The sequence below is a fragment of the Balaenoptera borealis genome (assembly GCF_965194805.1).
Source record: "Balaenoptera borealis genome assembly, chromosome: 6".
Classification (NCBI taxonomy): Eukaryota; Metazoa; Chordata; class Mammalia; order Artiodactyla; family Balaenopteridae; genus Balaenoptera; species Balaenoptera borealis.
Window position 1 is genome coordinate 113,589,284 of NC_138863.1, and position 19,866 is coordinate 113,609,149.

Below are 19,866 nucleotides of genomic sequence, written 5' to 3' on the forward strand. Positions count from 1 at the left end.
CATTTTTTGGACATGTATATAGGAATTGCTGGGTCATTGACTATGCATATGTTTAAATTTAGTGGATACTGCCATACAATTTCCTAAAGTGCTTGTACAAATTTATGCTCCTATTAGCAGCATGTGAGAGTTTCAGTTGCTTTACATTCTTGTTAAACTTGGTTTTGTCAGGCTTTTAAATTCAAATTCAGGCATGTTAAATGTTCCACAGTGGTATCTTACTGTAGCTTTAATATGCATTTCTCTTAATGAGTTTGGGTATATTTTCCTTTCTTTTCCTTTTTTAAAAAAATTGTGGTAAGCAACTTCTCTGGTGGCGCAGTGGTTAAGAATCCGCCTGCCAATGCAGGGGACACGGGTTCGAGCCCTGGTCCGGGAAGATCCCACGTGCCTCGGAGCAACTAAGCCCGTGCACCACAACTGCTGAGCCTGTGCTCTAGAGCCCGTGGGCCACAATTACTGAGCCCTTGTGCCACAACTCCTGAAGCCGTGTGCCTAGAGCCCACGCTCCGCAACAAAGAGGAACCACCACAATGAGAAGCCACTACACCGCAACGAAGAGTAGCCCCCGCTCGCCGCAACTAGAGAAAGCCCGCACACAGCAACGAAGACCCAACGCAGCCAAAAATAAATAAATAAATAAATAAGTTAATTAATTAAAGAAAGAACAGATACAGTGTTCTAGAAAAAAAATTGTGGTAAGAACACTTAATTTGAGATCTACCCTCAATGTTTTAAATGTACAGTGCAGTGTTGTTAACTATAGGCACAATGTTGTATAGAAGAGCCCTAGAACTTCTTTATCTTGCGTAACTGAAACTTTATACTTTTTGAACAGCAACTTCCCATCCCCCTACCCCCCCCAACCAGACACTGGCAATCACCATCGTACTCTCTGCTTCTAAGAGTCAGACTATTTTAAATATAAAAGTGGAATCATGCAATATCGGGTCTTCTGTGACTGGCTTACTTCACTTAGCATGAGGTCCTGAATGTTTAATCCATGTTGCTACATATGGCAGGATTTCCTTCTTTTTAAAGACCGAATAATACTCTATTGTATGTATATGCTACACTTTCTTTATCTACTCATCTGTCAATGGACGTTTAGATTGTTTCTACATCTTGGCTATTATGAATAATGCTGCAATGAACATGGGAGTGCACATATCTCTTTGAGATACTGATTTTAATTTTGGGGGGTAAATACACAGAAGTGGAATTGCTGCATCATATGGTAAGTCTATTTTTAATTTTTTGAGGAACTTCCATATTATTTCTGTAGTGGTCACACCGCTGTATGCACATTCCCACCAGCAGCATACAGGAGTTGCAATTTCTCTATATCCTCACCAAAACTTATTTTATATATAAACGAATATATATATGTATAATATGTATACACTCAAATATATATATACAGATATATATACACAAAAATCCACTTTAATATATAAATATATAAAATAAATTTTACATATATAAAAAGTATATATATATAATAGCCATCCTAACAGGTGTGAAGTGATAGCTCATTGTGGTTTTGATTTGCATTTCCCTGATGATTAGTGATTTTGAGCATCTTTTCATACACCCAAGAAGGTATGCAAATGGGAACATTTTCATATGTTTATTGGCCATGTAAATATTCTTTTTGTGAAGTGCCCATTCGAGTATCTTGGCAGTTTCTATATTGAGTTGGTGGCTTTTTCTTATTTATTGGTAGACTTTCTTTATATAGTCTGGATATGTGTCTCTTTTAGTTACATGTAGTGTAAGATCTCCCATTTTGTGGCTTGTCTTTTCGCACTCATAATGAAGTCTTTTCGTGAACAGCTATTTTTAATTTAGTCTAATTTATTATCTTTTCCTTTATGGTTAGTACATTTTGTGCTCTTTTCAGAAATCTTTGCCTGCTCCAAGGTCATAAAGATATTCTACTATTTTTATCTTGTAGAAGATTGTTTTATATTTCACATTTAGATAAACAACTCATCTGAAATTGATTATTTTGCATGGTACTAGGTAGGAATTGGGTTTTGTTTCTTTATATATGGATATCTAACTGATCAGCAATACTTAATGAGAAGACTGTCTTTTCCCTGCTGCTTTCCATACTACACTTGCCATAAATCAAGTGTTCATACTGCAAGGGTCTCTTTCTGGGTTTTCTATCCAGTTCCATTTTCCAATTTCTATCCAGTTTTCTTGCATCAGTACCACACTGACTTAATTACTACAGCTTTATTATGAGTCCTGACATCTTTTAGAAATCTTTGAATTTGTCTTGAATATTCTTGGTACTCTACACTGCCATATCAATTTGTATTTTGTCAAATTACACACACACACATCCACACACATATCCTGCTGAGATGTTGTTTGGAACTGTGTTGAATTTATAGATCAATTTGGGGAGAATTGAAACAATTATAATACTGAAACTTCCAATTCAGGAACATGGTATATACTGTTGTCTTATTTAATTTCTTTCAATAATGATTTAGAGTTTTCTGTGTAGATAGCTTGCATATCCTCTGTCAGATTTATTTCCTAGGCTTTTGATTTTTTAATGTTATTAGAAATAGTATAAACTTTTTTATTTTCTAATTCTTTTTTCCTAGTATGTAGAAATACAGTTTGTTTTTGTGTACTTACCTTTTGTCCAGCATAATTGCTAAGCCCACTTCTTAATTTAATACTTTGTCTATAGTTTGTGTTTCTGTGCACACAATTATCTCTTACGCAAATTATGGCAGTTTTCCCTACTTTTAATCTTTTTTCCCCTTACCTTATTAGACTGGATAGGACCTCCAGTACAATGTTGAATAGAAATTAATAAGTTCCATTATTGTTTCATTCTCAATTTAGAGAGAAGGTATCCACTATTTCACTATTAAGCATGACATGTGTTTTTAGATTATTGTAGACCTCATTTATCAGATTAGGAAGTTCACTTCTATTCTTAGTGTTCTAAGATTTTATTATAAATAAGTATTAAATTTTATCAATCTTTTTTCTACACCTATTGAATAAAATCATGTAATTTTTCTTTTTCTGTAAATGGAACAAATAACTGAGCTTCAAAACTCAAACCTCCCTTGATTTCTGGAATTAACTCAACTTTTTCACAATGTATTATCTTTCTTTATTTATTGCTGGATTCTTTTCGATAATATTTTGTTTAGTATCTTTAAATCCTGATATTGTGTTTGGGATTCATGTGTATGAATCATGAATTCATGTTTGTTATGTAACTTTCCTTTCTTGTAATGTCACTTATCAGGTTTTGGTACCAAAGTTATACTGGCATCGAAAAATGATTTAGGAAGCACTCCCCATTTAAAAAAATCTGTGGAAGGGTTTATGGACGATTGATGTTCTTTCTTTCTTAGTGACACTTGACTTTGGGAAAATCTGCATCTTCCATGAAGTCTGAGGTAGATGAGTTGACTCTCACCATATTCCCTTGACTAGACTCAGATCTTTCAGTGTTTGCTTTGTTTATGCTTTGGGCACACATTTGTTTCCTTACTTTATTTAAAATGGTGTTATTTCTCTATCTTTTGTTTCTTTTTTTAGTTTTACTCAATTCATAAGGAGAGAGTACAGGAAAAACACTTCTATTCTTCCACCTCTCAGTGAAAATTTTTCTCCTCTATTTTAATGTGGGAATCCTTGCTTTAAACCAAAGTAATGAATCTTTCTCATTGGAAATTTCAGACACCTAAGACGGGAGGATGGAGGGACTGTTTTTGGAGAAGCATGGCTCTTAAGAAAGAGAGACACAATGGCATACTGGAAGACCACTGGATTGGGAGTTAGCAGGCCTGGGTATTTGACTACGTTTCCTCTCTTATTATCTGTGCGAGGCACTAAACTTCTTTGAGTTTTAGTTTCTTTTCATGTAAAACAAAGAGAATAACACCAGCCTTGCCAAGCTCATAAGACTAATGGGGAGATCAAATGGGATAAACGATATTATCCTATTTGTAAAATGCTATAGAAATACAGTGTATTATTTTCATGCCTTCACACTGAGTGCCCTGGAAAGCTGTCAGGGAACATGAAACAAAGGATGTCATAGCTCCTGTTGCCTTTTTATTCCATCTTAATGAATATCCCCCAGCTAATCTGCAGTCACAGAGGAGTCACATTAATATGGAACTTTTATAATTCATAAACTGCTACAGCAGCCTGGAAAGGCTTTAATCAGTTGCCTTCACTCTTAATTATTTTAAAACCTCGATGATGATAAAATGAGCTACCTGACAGTTTAATTAATTTGCATGAAGCCCAAAGGTCCTGAATGAGTGGTGAGCTTATGAACACAAAGTCTAAGGGTTCAGCAGGAACATGTCAAGCCTGAATGGGTATCTGGTCTCTGGTTCCCTTCCTTTTCTCTCACGTCAAGCTCTGTGTGTATGTGTGTGTTGCATTCACACAATCTGTCTCTCTGTTTATTACATTAGAATTGTCCTTGAAGCCTCTGAAAATGAGATCACTTGCTGTCACTTGCTAGAGAAAAGCTTTGGAATTATCTGTGAATTGCAATTGCCTCTGCTCTTATTGCTCCAGTTTCTGTGGTTAATAGAGAGCTGGCCGCATGTCATTTTTATTTTTGTGGAGGAGAATTGGTGCTTTTTACTCCCTGCCCAGCATACTGGCTTGGTCATTAGCATATTACAATGCAAAAATCCCATTGGGTGATGGTGGCATTCCTGAATTGTACCAACCTGAGCCAGAGGCTGCACTGAGTTGGCCCTGCTCATTCTCAGCCTGGGAGGCTGTCTTCTCAGGCGTGGTCCTGGGCAGGATTTATTACCCACATTACCATCTCTCTGAGTTCGGAGTTATAACCCATCCCATTGTGAGACTTTTATACCAAAATGGTCAGGAGGGCAAAGAGGAAAAAAAAGGAAGTAGGTAAGTAGAGTCATTCATCTGGCTCATTTTTCTGGTCTTCTATTTTCTATCAAATGCAGCCACCAAGTGTGCAATATTTTGGAATGGCAGCACCAGCAAACTAGTTCAGGGGATAATAATATACTACATATATCCCTAATTGTGACCATCTAATGATGGGCTGTGTGTGAAGCGTGTACAACAGAATCTGGTGTGTAGTAAAAAGAGCGGATGTTTATTGAACATTTCCTATCTAAGTGCAAGTCATCTTGCTGAGATGATGTTTCACCTTGGTGTGTGTTCAAGGAATCTAGGGCGATGCTGTTCCATAGATCTTTCTGTATTGATAGGAATGTAACGTAGCGCTGTTCAATATGGTAGCCATGGGCCACATGCGGCTATTGAGCACTTGAAGTGTGACTAATGAGACTGAGAAATTTAAATTTTTATTGAATTTAAATATAAATAGCCACAGGTGCCCATACTAGTAGCTACTGTATGGGAAAGTACAGATCTAGACTCCACTAGAAGAGGCCAATTTAAACCTGAAACAGTTACATGTCAATCCCAAACTCCCAATCCATCCCTCCCTCCCACCTTCCCCTCCCCATCCCCCAGCAATCACAAGTTTGGGATTGACATGTACACACAGCTATGCTTAAAATAGATGACCAACAAGGACCTACTGTAAAATAAATAAATAAATTAATTAATTAATTTAAAAAAATAAAAATAAACTTGAAATAGTTAAAATATGATCTCATCCATCAGCACTGGGGAGCATGTTCCTTGCAGTCTCCTAGACCAGTCTACAATGCCATCGATGTCACTGTCACTTAGAATTACACAATGTCAGATCTTGAGTGCCCAGCACATTAATTGAATTCTTTGCTATTTCCAACCAGACATGTTAAAATCCCCATTGCTGCACATTCTACTGGTAGAAAATAGTATCTAAAGAATGGCCTGAAAGACCCCTAAAAGGCTTTTATTTGGCGATTTGAGGGAATTTTCATCTCTGCTCAGGTTTGGATGAATCTCTACCGTGAAGAAGGAAAAGTTGAAAGTGGTAAGGAGTTTTCTGAACAGGACTGGAGGCATGAAAGTGAGGCAGAGGTGGTGAAACATGGCTTAGAGATGGGTGAGGATTCTGGATTCTCACTCTTTGCTTCTCAAGGGAGGTTCTCATGGTGAGGGGCCTCTGCTTTAACCTTAGAGGAGAATCATTACCCCACAGCTTCAATATATCCTGGTGTGTCAGAAACACAAGCCCAGCTGGAGGAGCTGATGGTTGGAGGAGGAGGTATTTATTATGTAAGTCAATATTTATTTGACTGGCTGCTGGGTATCAGGACTCTAGGTAGGGAATATAGTGAGCAAAAATGGATGCTGTTCAATGACATGATACTATACATAGAAAATCCTAAAGATGCTACCAGAAAACTACTAGAGCTCATCAATGAATTTGGTAAAGTTGCAGGATACAAAATTAATACACAGAAATCTGTTGCATTTCTATACACTAACAATGAAAGATCAGAAAGGGAAATTAAGGAAACAATCTCATTTACCATCACATCCAAAAAAAAAAAGAGAAAAACATAGGAATAAATCTACCTAAGGAGGCAAAAGACCTGTACTCTGAAAACTATAAGACAGTGATGAAAGAAATTGAAGATGACAGAAACAGATGGAAAGATATAACATGCTTTTGGATTGGAAGAATCAATATTGTCAAAATGAATATACTACCCAAGGCAATCTACAGAGTCAATGTAATTCCTATCAAAATACCAATGGCATTTTTCACAGAACTAGAAAAAATAATTTCAAAATTGGTATGGAAACAGAAAAGACCCCAAATAGCCAAAACAATCCTGAGAACGAAGAATGGAGCTGGAGGAATCAAGCTCCCTGACTTTGAAGCTACAGTCATCAAAACAGTATGGCACTGGCACAAAAAACAGAAATATAGATCAGTGGAACAGGATAGAAAGCCCAGAAGTAAACCCACACACCTATGGTCAATTAATCTAAGACAAAGGAGGCAAGACTCTACAATGGAGAAAAGGTAGTCTCTTCAATAAATGGTGCTGGGGAAACTGGACAGCTACATGTAAAAGAATGAAATTCTTTAACACCGTACACAAAAATAAACTCAAAATGGATTAAAGACCTAAATGTAAGACTGGATACTATAAAACTCTTAGAGGAAAACATAGGCAGAACACTCTTTGACATAAATTGCAGCAAAATCTTTTTGGATTTGTCTCCTAGAGTAATGGAAATAAAAACAAAAATAAATAAATGGGACCTAATTAAACTCAAAATCTTCTGCACAGCAAAGGAAACCATAAACAAAATGAAAAGACAACCCATACAATGGGAAAAAATATTTGCAAACAGTGCAACTGACAAGAGATTAATCTCCAGAATTTACAAACAGCTCATGCAGCTCAATATCAAAAAAACGAACAACCAAACCAAAAAACGAGCAGAAGACCTAAACAGACATTTCTCCAAAGAAACCATACAGATGGCCAAAAGGCACATGAAAAGATGTTCAACATCTCTAATTATTAGAGAAATGCAAATCAAAACTACAACGAGGTATCACCTCACACCAGTCAGAATGGTCATCATCAAAAATTCTACAAATAATAAATACTGAAGAGAGTGTGGAGAAAAAGGAATCCTCCTACACTGTTGGTGGGAATGTAAATTGGTACAGTCACTATGGACAACAGTATGGAAGTTCCTTAAAAATCTAAAAATAGAGCTACCATATGACCCAGCAATCCCACTCCTAGGCATATATCTGGAGAAAACCATAATTTGAAAGGATGCATGCACCACGATGTTCATCGCAGCACTATTTACAATAGCTAAGACATGGAAGCAACCTAAGTGTCCATCAACAGATGAATGGATAAAGAAGATGTGGCATGTATACACACACCACACACACACACACACACACACACACACACACACACACACAATGGAATATTACTCAGTCATAAAAAAGAGTGAAATAATGCCATTTGCAGCAATATGGGTGGACCTAGAGATTATTATACTAAGTGAAGTTTAAGTCAGAAAGAGAAAGACAAATATCATATGATATCGCTTATATGTGGAATCTAAAAGAAAAAAAAAGACACAAATGAACTTATTTCAAAAACAGAGAGACTCACAGACACAGAAAAGAAACTTATGGTTACCAAAGGAGAAAGGGGGTAGTGGGAGGGATAAATTAGGAGGCTAGGATTAACATATACACACTACTATGTATAAATAGATAACCAACAACGACCTACTGTATAGCATAGGGAAGTATACTTAATATTATATATTAACTTATAAGGGGAAATAATCTGAAAAAGAATATATATATAGATAGATAGATAGATACATAGATACATAGATAGATAAAGATATAGATATACATATATATAAAATTGAATTGCTGTGCTGTATACCTGAAACTTACATGATATTGTAAATCAAGTATACTTCAATTTAAAAAATTTTTAAAAATAGATGTTGTTCTTGCCCTCATGGAATATACAATCTAGTGGTACAAACAGGATTACATAATGACACAAATAGCTGTGGTGACAGGTAAAGAAATTTACTGAGGAAGGGATGTCTGGGTTGAGTTCTACAGGACGGATCCTATGTCTCAGGAAGTGTCTCCTGGGGCTGAAGATGAAAGAGCAGAAGATTAACCGTTCACTCAATACCTTAGTATTTGAGGCACTACATTAGCTACTAGTACAAGAGGCGAATGTGACTACGATGATTTCTTCCTCTGAAGACTAGGGGAAGACTAGGGATGGGGCAAACTGGAGGGATTAAGTGTGTACAAAATAGATGCCAAGGCATATGCTAGAATGCAGTCAACATCAAATGGGGGGTCAAGAGATGGGGTTCAGAAGAGACAAAGATCTGTCCTGATAGAAAGGTTGGGAAGACCTTGCTGAGAATGGGCCTTAGACTGGACTTTGGAAATAGGCAAGAGGTGGTGGAGCCACCTGCTTCAACTTGACCATGTGGGCTTTGGCAGTGAGCACCAAAGCTGACAGCACCCTACTCAAAGGAGGGCACCCTGCTCATGTAATATGCTCCCTTGTATACTCAATATTGTATAGTCTCATGGTGATGGTAAGAGGGCAGATGGGAGAAGGAAGCTCACCAAAGGCTGAAATTTAATGTTTCTCCAGCTAGGTAATAGAGCTTAGAACTAATTTAATTTGGTTTAGAGAAAGAATGAAGTGATATTTGATGTATCTTAGGGTTCTGGAATAAAAATCATACTGTGGCCTTTGCGTTCTCTCTCCCTCTCCCAACATGGCGGCCTCAGCAAAAATGAAGAAGAAGAAGGGGAAGACTATCTCCCTAACAGACCTCCTGGCTGAGGATGGAGGGACTGCTGGAGGAAACACCTGTGTCCCCAAACCAGTCAGCTGGGCTGATGAAACAGATGACCTAGAAGGAGATGTTTCAACCACTTGGCATAGTAATGATGATGACCTCCAATTGACCGTTCCATCCTTCCCACTTCTCCACGGGCTGCTCGGGAATCCAATATCCACTGGAGCCGTCTTCCCAAATCGCCACCTACACTGCTTTCCTAGGGAACCTGCCCTGTGACGTGATAGGAGACTCCATTAAGGAATTCTTTAGAATTCCTTTAGAGGTTTAAATATCAGTGCAGTGCGTTTATAACGTGAACCCAGCAATCCCGAGAGGTTGAAAGGTTTTGGTTACGCTGAGTTTGAGGACCTGGATTCCTTGCTCAACGCCCCGAGCCCCAATGAAGAGTCTCTAGGTAACAGGAGAATTCGAGTGGACGTTGCTGATCAAGCACAGGATAAAGACAGGATGATTGTTCTTTTGGCAGAGATAGAAATCGGGATTCTGACAGAACAGATACAGACTGGAGGGCCCGTCCTGCTACAGACAGCTTTGATGACTACCAACCTAGAAGAGCTGATGATAGCTTTGGAGACAAGTATCGAGATCGTTATGATTCAGACCGATATCGTGATGAGTATCGGGACAGTTACCGTGATGGCCCACGCGGGGACATGGATGGATATGGGGGCCGAGATCGCTCTGATGACCAAGGCAGCAGAGACTATGATAGAGGCTACGATTCCAGGATAGGCAGTGGCAGAAGAGCATTTGGTAGTGGGTACCATAGGGATGACGACTACAGAGGAGGCAGGGACCCTATGAAGACAGATATGATGACAAGATGACCGGTCATGGAGCTCCAGAGATGATTACTCTTGGGATGGTTATAGGCGTGATGATAGAGGTCCCCCGCAAGGACCCAAACTGAACCCAAAGCCTTGGAGTGCTCCTAAGGAAGATGATTCCTCTGCTAGCACCTCCCAGTGCCGTCGGGCAGCCTCTATCTTTGGAGGAGCAAAGCCTGTTGACACAGCTGCTAGAGAACAAGAAGTAGAAGAGTGGCTACAGAAAGAACAGGAGAAACTGCAGCGTCAGCTGGATGAGCCAAAGCTAGAACGACGGCCTCGGGAGAGACACCCAAGCTGGCGAAGTGAAGAAACTCAGGAACGGGAAGGGTCGAGGGCAGGAAATGAGTCATCACAGACGGGGACCTCAGCCACATCTGGAAGAACTAAGTCAGACCAGGATGCACGAAGGAGAGAGAGTGAGAAGTCGCTAGAATATGAAACACCCAGTAAAGAAGAAGACAGTCAGTCTCCAGCCTCTAAGCCTCCCAAACCTGAACTGCCTCTAAAGGTAATGCCAGCCACTCCACCAAAGGAGAATGCTTGTGTGAAACGAAGTTCTAACCCTCCTGCTCGATCTCAGAGTTCAGACACAGAGCAGCAGTCCCCTACAAGTGGTGGAGGGAAAGTAGTTCCAGCTCAACCATCTGAGGAAGGACCAGTAAGGAAAGCAGATGAAAATAAAGTAGATGGGTTGAGTGCCCCCAAAGGCCAAAGTGGAAATTCCAGCCATGGTCCAGGAGATGGAGGGAGCAAAGACCACTGCAAGGAGTCAGACAGGAAAGATGGCAAAAAGCATCAGGACTCCAGGTCTGCACCTGAGCCAAAGAAAGCTGAAGAAAATCCAGCCTCTAAATTCAGTTCTGCAAGCAAGTATGCTACTCTTGCCATTGATGGTGAAGATGAAAATGAGGGAGAAGATTACACCGAATAGACCTCTGCATTCTGTGCTTTCTCCTAGTCTCTCACCACCCTGGAACATTCGAGAGCAAATCAAATCTCTATCCAGACAAGACAAAATAAAACTCACCATCTCCTGGAAAAAAAAAAATCATACTGTGCATGATTCCTACCCTCAGGGAGCTTACTGTCAGGAGGATGGGTGTATAAAAATGCGTTAATATTGTATTTGCCACAGTGCAATTAGTGCCATAGATAAGGCCTCTTACAGGGCATTCAGAAGAAGGAAAGACCACTTGGTAGAACCAAGAAAGGCTTAGAGTATGAAGTGATATTTGTAATAGCTCATTAAGTATAGAAGGGATTTCATAGAGAGGAGGGAAGGGCACTCCAGGTAGGGAAAAGAGTTTGAACAAAGGCTTATGAAACGCGTCCCTTGTTCTAGGGATAGAGATGAATCTGGTACTTCTAGGGAAGATTGACAGAAAAACCTTGCCTTCTCCTGGCTCAGGGTCTGATCATTCCCTACAGGGACAAGTCCCCATTGAGAATCACTATATTTTCATTGTATTCCCCCAGATCAGGGATATTTTATTGAGATATACTTCATGTAGTTTATATTAAAAATCGATACAAATATTTATTATTTGAAATACAGTGTAATATTGGACATGCTTTTTATAAAATACAAAGGACATTTAAGGACTCTGCCTTTAGACTCTGATTCACTGCCAATCATCTTCCTCCTCATTTGAAAATCATCAGACTTTACTTGGGTTTAAGAAATATGTATGGGGAGCTATGAGAGTTAGTATTGGGAAGTTTGGGTCAGACTTAGCAGTTAATACTGAGCGGACACAGAAGAAAGAGATAAGATCAGAGGACTCTGGTCAGAGGAGGATGGACTTAATCAAGGAAGACATCTTTGGAAGGGTACCATGAGCCAGGCATTGATGAGCATAAAGGATGTGAAGGGATAGTAGGGTAAGGGGAATAAATGTCCACTGAGTTCTGTGTTGCAGAATAAGCAGATAATGAATGAATAAATGAATGAATAAATGCAGGTGCTGTGAAATTATTCAAGTGAAAGATCCTATGGATAGAATGAGCCACCAAGAGACGGTTTCTCCAAAGATGAGTCGCAAAAATTTGGAACCCTGTAGGCTGATAGCAGATAAAGAAAAAAAGTTATTATTGCTACAGTCACATGAGAAGAAAATGTGTCCGTGGGGCTAACTGAAATTGAGTGCCACCACCAGACTGGTTACCTGGAGTCAGCAGGAGCGGTTGTTTGACTGAGGGGTACCCTGGGAATTTTATCTAATCTCAGTTAAAAATCAGAGAGCTCTTCCCTTCATGTGAAATAACCCCTGAAAATCTCCTGGGTTTTCAGCAGATGAACTGTGAGCAAAATTCAGGCAGAAAATAGAGGCGATGGGCAGGCTGTGGTATCAGCTGTAGAACCCAGGGTATGGAATTGGATTTAATTCAGCAGAAAATGATTTCAGGGTGAGAAACCCACCTATCTGGATGCCCAGGACTGAAGCAGAGTCAGTAATTTTGGTGGTCTGGCTGCCCGTTGACAAGGGGCTGTTTTATCTGAGATGCAGGGCCTCCTGCCTAAAAGCCAACCACACGAAGGGCAGCTTGGGGGCTGGCCTTTATAGCGTGGATGCGGCCATGGAATGCTTTGTAGGTGGCTCTTGCACAAGAGTTCTACCGCCATGTTTTAAAGAGAAGGCAAAGCACAGTTATTTTCTAGAAGGTTCGAAACCTGGTCGGCTCCCCTTTCCCTGCCCAGGTTCTGAATGATTTGAGAGCGAAGACAAAGGAGAGGCAGATAGAAGCCAGGATGGAGGGCACAGCTTTGGTCTGTTAATGCCTCCAGAACTAGGTATGCTCGTACCCTGCCACACACATATGCTGGAAAGACCGTGCTCTGGAGCAGTTCCAGAAACTACCTGCTCCCCAAGGGCACCTCATTCGCTGGAGGAGAGAAGGGGGGCTGAGACAAGCAGGCCCAGTGGTTCTCAAACTTATCATTCTGGTCCTTGATGGGATGAGGTACCAGCTGCATGAGGAAATAATACCCTCCTCTGAACCAAGTGGTTTTCCTGATTCATTTAGGAATTAACTCAGGACTCAGAGGGTAGCAGCTTCCTCTACCTCTCCTTTCCCCATCCCCTTTAGACCTACTGTGGGCTTTGAAATCAACTGGTTTCTCTAGGACTTTATAGTAAGAAAGGCGGCTTCAGTCCCAGTTTCCTTGAAAAGGCATCCAAAAGTGCTTCCGAGGTTGAGTCTATTCAATTCAGTGAATTTCTCTCAGATCTACTAGAGGAATTACGGATTCTGCATACTGGGAGCTGACAATAAACCTGTACTCAACATTGGCTACGTAATCTGCAGAGCCTAGGCTGAAGGGAAAATGTAGGTCCTTGTTTCCAAGGTTATTAAGAATTGTAAGACAGTGACAGCATAGCATTGATCCAAGTTTGGGACCCTGTCTATACAAGGCCTGGTGCAACTGCAAAGCTCCCACACCGTGAAGCTAGCCCTCAGTGCTTACAGGTATTATATATGGTCTCTGGGCTATTTCCTTCCCTTCCTGCTCTGCAGTCAGGAGCACCTCTGTCTGTCTCCCTTTTACACACACACACACAGACACACACACAGACACACATACACACACACACACACATATACACAGAGACACACACACACACACATATACACAGAGAGACACACACACACACACACAGAGACACACACATATACACACACATTTTAAATGTAATTTATGTATAACATGTATAAGAGAAATTGCACTTATCAGAAGTGTACAGCTTGACTGATTTCCACAAAATAAACACATCCATGTAACCACATCATTTAACAGAACGTTACCGGAATCTCAGAAAACTCTTTGTGTTCCTTTCTAACCATTACCTTGCTTCTTTTGTGATTGGCGTCTTTCCTTCAACTGTCTTTGTGAGATTTATCTGTGTTGTTGTACATGGCTGAGTTCATTCATTCACTTTGCTATATTTTAAGTCATTGTATTTATTCATTGATGTTATTTATTCCTTCTACGGTTGATGAACAATTGGGTTGTTTCTAGTATTTGGCTATTACAATTAGTGCAGCTGTGCACATTTCAGTGCATCTCTCCTGGTGCATATGTGCACTTATTTTGTTGGAATTGCTGGCTCATGGATTAAGCTTATGCTAAACTGTAGTGGTTACTAGTATTTCCCCAAAGTGATTGACCAATTTACCCTCCTATTAGTAGTAAATGATGTTCCATTTGCTTAATACTGTTGCCAACGTTAGTATGTCTTTTTTTAAAACGGTTTTTATTTTGGCCATTCTGGTTGGAAAGGTATAAAAAATTATTTATCCCTTGCCTAAGTTCAGAAAGGATGGAAAGATTCTTAGCCTTGTGCATAAAACACCCCTCCTGTCTCAGCTTCTCTCTGTCCAGTGGCTTCACTTTTTGCATCATTTTTTTTTCTCCACCTGGTGGCACAGAGAGTCACAGCAAATTCTATTGCTGTTAGAATTTGGAAAAGGAGAACCCTACAGACTAGAGGAGTCGAGGAAGACTTTGTGGAAGTGATGGGATTTGAGTTAGATTTCCAAGCACTTGGAAAAGGTGCGGAGGAGGGGAAGGGATTCTTAGGTGGATTAAAGTGGAGAGAGTGGTCACATCGAAGCTGTTCCGGCTGCAGTGGCAGATTCGGCTCGGGACCAATGGCTGGTGAGGGGCCAGAGTGTGCAGTGACTCCCTGTGGCTGAGAAGCTAGGCTGCCACCACTGGTTTGCTTGTGCCTGGTTTAGAAAAATTAATCTGGCCAAGGTCCATTCAAGGGAACCCAAGAGGAAAGGCTGGCAGCTGGCCAGGATAGGAGGAAAGGCTGATGGAGGGTCTGCATTAGGGTTCTCATTAGTGTCAGAAGACGAAAAAGGAGTTGGATGTATTTGGAAGGAAGAATGGATTGTCCTTCATATTCCTTGTTCCTGTGTCATCGTCATAGGAACAAGGATCGTCATAGGATGCCTGATTAGATGGCTCCTGGAGAGGCACCGTGCTGTCTCCTTGTTTGGGTCCTTCCCTCCTTGCCTCCAGTACAGAAGAACCAATATATAGATATGTATATGAGGCACCTCTCATGAAATCGTTGTCTAATTGACTAACAAAATTGTGGCAGTGCCTCTTGGGCCCAAATTTAGAAGAATGTTATAGGATTAAACTACTTGGGTGCATTTCAGCTGATTTCACGGTTTCTCATGATGGAAAGGAAGGTTTCTTTTATTTGTTTATTTATTATACTTCTGTAAGGATATGAAGATTATTTTGGTAGTTGGAAACCTCAAATATATATTGAATATATTGCATGTTTGTACCTATGACATGATATAGGCTATTTTGTATAGTTCTTTTTCTCCATGGTTGCAAGTGATGACTTCCTGCCAGGTCTGCTGGAAAAGGCGCAAGTTACCACTTCAATTTCTCTCACATTTTAATACTTGCATATCATGCTTTTTGTGTATGAAGTTGACTGTCTCTCTATAGGGATATATGTAGTTCTTTTAAATATTTAAAACAATATTGCCCCTAAAGAATCCACACAAAAACTACTAGAACCGATAAACAAATTCAGCAAGGTAGCAGAATACAAGATTAACATGCAGAAATCAGTTGCACTTCTTCACACTAACAATGAAATATCAGAAAGGGAATGTAAACAATCCCTTTTAAAATCTCATCAAAACAATAAAATACTTAGGAATAAAACAATATTTCATTCTGCCCCATCCTCAAATGCCTATTTTAGGATGCAGGAGATATGTACCTAATTCTCTCTTTTGTGTCCAAAAAGCATGAGCACATGTATAGAACCAGCTTTCAATGGTTTGTGCTGAAGGGAGGTGGTGGTGGAAGGTGAATGGCCAGGGGTCTCCAGTCTTTGCCAGGATGAGCCACTTCCTTTCTCACCTGAAGCCAAATGGTTGTTATTGATGTATGTGTGTGTCTGTGCATGTGGGCATCTTCAAAATAAGCTGAGGTGGGTGAGAGTTTGGGGAGTAGTGTTCCGAAAGAGGGCTCCAATTAGCCAATGAATAGGAAAGGTTGTAGATTTCTAGAGTGATGGTTTCCTGCCCTTTGCCCCACCATAAATGTCCATAAGCCTCCAGACAAGCCACCTACACTCACTGGGCCTCAGTCTCCAACCATCTAGGCTGAAGTTAAGGCCGTTTGTCCTGCTTTTCTCTCAGCTGGATTGTGAACATCACATATACGTGAAAGGTCTGTATAACATAAAGAATTTTTGTTATTCGCCAAATAAACACTTCAGAAATCCTTCAGAGATGCCCCGTGAGACATTTAGACTTGGAGCATTTGACTTGGAAGAATTAGAAAAGCAGGAAAAGAGAATATTTATTACCAGTTCTTATTTAGGCAGAGTTTGCTTATCCTGTCTATCAAAAATAAGAGCCAACAGGCTGGAGTGGTTTTGATTGGATCTCAATATTTCTCCACATTTGAATGGACTCCAAGGGTCTATTCCAACATTTGGGCCAGAAGATCTGCATGTTCCGGAGGGGAGCAAGTTCGTCTATGTGTGCAATGGCCCTGCTCTAGCTGCAGACAGGCGATGGTGTCATGTCCCCGCCACACTAGCCATCTCCACCGAGCAAGTTGCCTCTTCCTGCTCTGAGCTGGGTGGGTGTCGAGCCCTGGACTTAAATCCTATAAGAAACAAGCTTCTGCTTTTAGCAACTCAGGCCACTCGGGACATTTTAACTCTGAGAAGCTGGCCTTTGCTCAGGCACTGTTCATACTTTGGGAGAGAAGAATTATCACAGCTAATATTTCTTGAGAATTTATGCACCAGTCATCATTCTAAGCACAGTCCTTCTGTTGACTCATTTAATCCTCCTAACACTTGAGGTAAGTAATGTTACTATTCCTGTTGTACAGATGAGGAAATCGAGGTGTGGAGATGCTTAATAACTTAAATTCAACTCTGCAGAAAGTGACAACATGGGTGATATTCAAAAAACGTAACAACTAGGATGGTCCAGACACTGGCCAATCAGAGGCAAGGCTGTGACCACTCAGAACAGATGCCACCTGTAAACAAAGCTGGTGTGGCTATACAGGTCCCGCTGGCTGAGCGTCACCCCAAGTGGGGATTCAAACCCGGGCAGTATGGCTGCAGGGTCCACAGGTCTACCCTGTGCCAGAGTGTCTGGCACAGAGTAGATGCTCCAACAATAGTATGCAAAATTAAGGTGCTATGGTCTAATTGCTCCCTGGTGAGGGCTTCCTGTTTGCTCTGTCTCCTGTCCCTCCTCTTGGCACCTATGACAATGCCCAGGGCATGGTCGTGCTCTTGTGGCACTATTCATAAGTGTTCTTCTAGTTTCTGCTCCACGGTACCCCTTCTTCCACCCTTTCAAGATCCAGGGCTCACTCACCTCCTTCCAGCCTCTCCCCCAAACAAACCACCCTTTACTCTACATGTCAATACTTCCAACATTCCTGCTTTTGCTCTCTCTCACATTGTTCTATGCCATGTGCTGGCTTCCCTGACGGCATTGAGAATCTGTGGTTCTCAAGAGGCGCCTTAGGCTGGTCCTGGAAAAAGTGGGGCAGGGAGGATAGGCACATACAAGGGTTTAATGACCAACCCCAGTAGGCCCTTCAAGTTCCCAAGAGTCTTTTAGGGAAAGAAATAGAATTTATAGACTGGAATTTCTCCACAGATTAAAAACTGACATAGAGTTTCTGATTCACTAGGTCTGGAGGGGATCCTGAGAATTTGCATTTCTAACAGCTTTCCAGGTGACGCTGCTGCTGTTTGTCTGGGTACCACACCCTGAGATCATAGCACATTATTCCTCTGTCTTTAGAGCCAGCCCTTCTCTACTTGAGGGGAGACTACTACGGATTGATTTCACCTGGGAGCTCCTGGCTCATGGCCCAGGGCCTGTTCTAGTCACTTCTCAGTGGTGTTGGCCACATCCTCTTCATGGGCACTTGTGTGAAGATTTTATCCTGAACAAACTCTAAACAGCTGGTCTTGCTGGCCTGAAACCAAGGGCTGCTCAGAGTGTGGTGTGGTATGGTGGTGACCATGGACAGGCCAGGAGCGCATGTGATCAATGTCCGCTAGGAACCCATCAATCTCCACTTCCACAGGCCTTGTGTTTTCCCATTGGGATCCTGATGTCAAAATGCACAAGACAGGGCTTCCCTGGTGGCACAGTGGTTGAGAATCTGCCTGCCAATGCAGGGGACGTGGGTTCGAGCCCTGGTCTGGGAAGATCCCACATGTCGCGGAGCAACTGGGCCCGTGCACCACAACTACTGAGCCTGCGCGTCTGGAGCCTGTGCTCCGCAACTAGAGAGGCCGCGACAGTGAGAGGCCCGCGCACCGCGATGAAGAGTGGCCCCCGCTTGCCGCAACTAGAGCAAGCCCTCGCACAGAAACGAAGACCCAACACGGCAAAAATAAATAAATAAATAAAATGCAGGCTTAAAAAAAAAAAAGAAAGAAAGAAATGATGTGCTGATTATATTAAAAAAAAAAATTGCACAAGAGAGTGCCTAGTGGAAAATATCCCTCTTACTGCTCCCCAACCCCCCTCCCAAGTTTTCCTCCTTAGAACAGTCAATCTTACCTCTTCTCTGGAATCTTCTCCATCCTCTCTAGATAGATTACAGCTTTTGCTTCTGGGCTTCCTGAGCACGTCTTTACCACCACACTTGTGGCATCGATTTAGACTGTCAACGGCTGGAGGGCATGTCTCTCTGCCTTGTTGATCCTTGTCAAAGTGCAGGACACACCGTAGGTACTCTCTGAATGTTTGATAAATGAAAACAAAGGCAACGGTTATGAAGACAACATAGCACAACAGGTGTAATGTAGCCTGGCCTTGGAGTCATCAGACTTGAGCGTAGTTCTCAGTTTTGCCATTTGTTAAATGTGCAACCTTGTATAGGAATTACTTAACTCAGCTCATTCTCAGTTTCTGATCTGCAAAATGGGTACAACAGCATCTTCCTCATAGGACTGTTGTGCTATTAAGATAATACATATAAAGCTCCTATCACTGGGCACAAAATAGGTTCTCAGACAATGATATTTATTAGCGGGAGAACCATGTGCTGAACAGATGAGGGGTGGGTGGGCACAGGAAGAGGAGTCCTGGGCCCTTAGCTTTCAGGGTTTTACCCAATATCATCTTTCAGCCTGATTTATTGAAGTGGGATAAAGCAAGAGGATCTAGAGGGTAGGTGTGTCCTATCTGAAAGGACAGAGCAAAGAACATGGAAAGAGATAAGACAGACCCAGCAGGCACTTCACAACCTGTCTGGCCTTTGTTTCCATTTCTGTGTTTGTTTCTAACGGTGTTCATTCTCTGTCTGCTCTCTTTCAGGGCACCCTTTCTGTCTGTATACATCAGTGGACCTGAGCCCGACAATAAAACCTGAATCAGCCTGTGCTGGGAATTGTGACACCAGGGATCTGTGTTTAATAGGTGTTTAAGAATGCCATCGCTTATTAGTGTACACGATATGTCAGGGCTATTAAAATACACTCCTCGTTCAGTCCTCTAAGCTGCACATGGCTCTTGTATTAGCTAACCTCCCTTTGGTGCTATAGAGAGATACACCATGTAATGCGGCAGACATCCTGAGTCCCGGTATCACACTAGTATCAGTCGGGTTTTCCTCCGCTTCCAGGCATATGGACGACAGGCCCCCTGTAGCTGGGCAGCA

The 19,866-nt window shown here is 41.3% G+C and overlaps 1 long non-coding RNA gene and 1 pseudogene across 2 annotated transcripts in view; both read left to right on the top strand.

Moving 5' to 3' along the window:
- The window catches only part of LOC309631482, a 71,827-nt gene that overhangs the window by 36,513 nt on the left and 15,448 nt on the right, over positions 1 to 19,866 (top strand). The gene's annotated exons all lie outside the window — the stretch shown is intronic.
- On the top strand, positions 693 to 11,490 carry LOC309631437 (eukaryotic translation initiation factor 4B pseudogene; annotated as a pseudogene). Its single transcript has one exon. The product of its transcript is annotated as a eukaryotic translation initiation factor 4B pseudogene (transcript).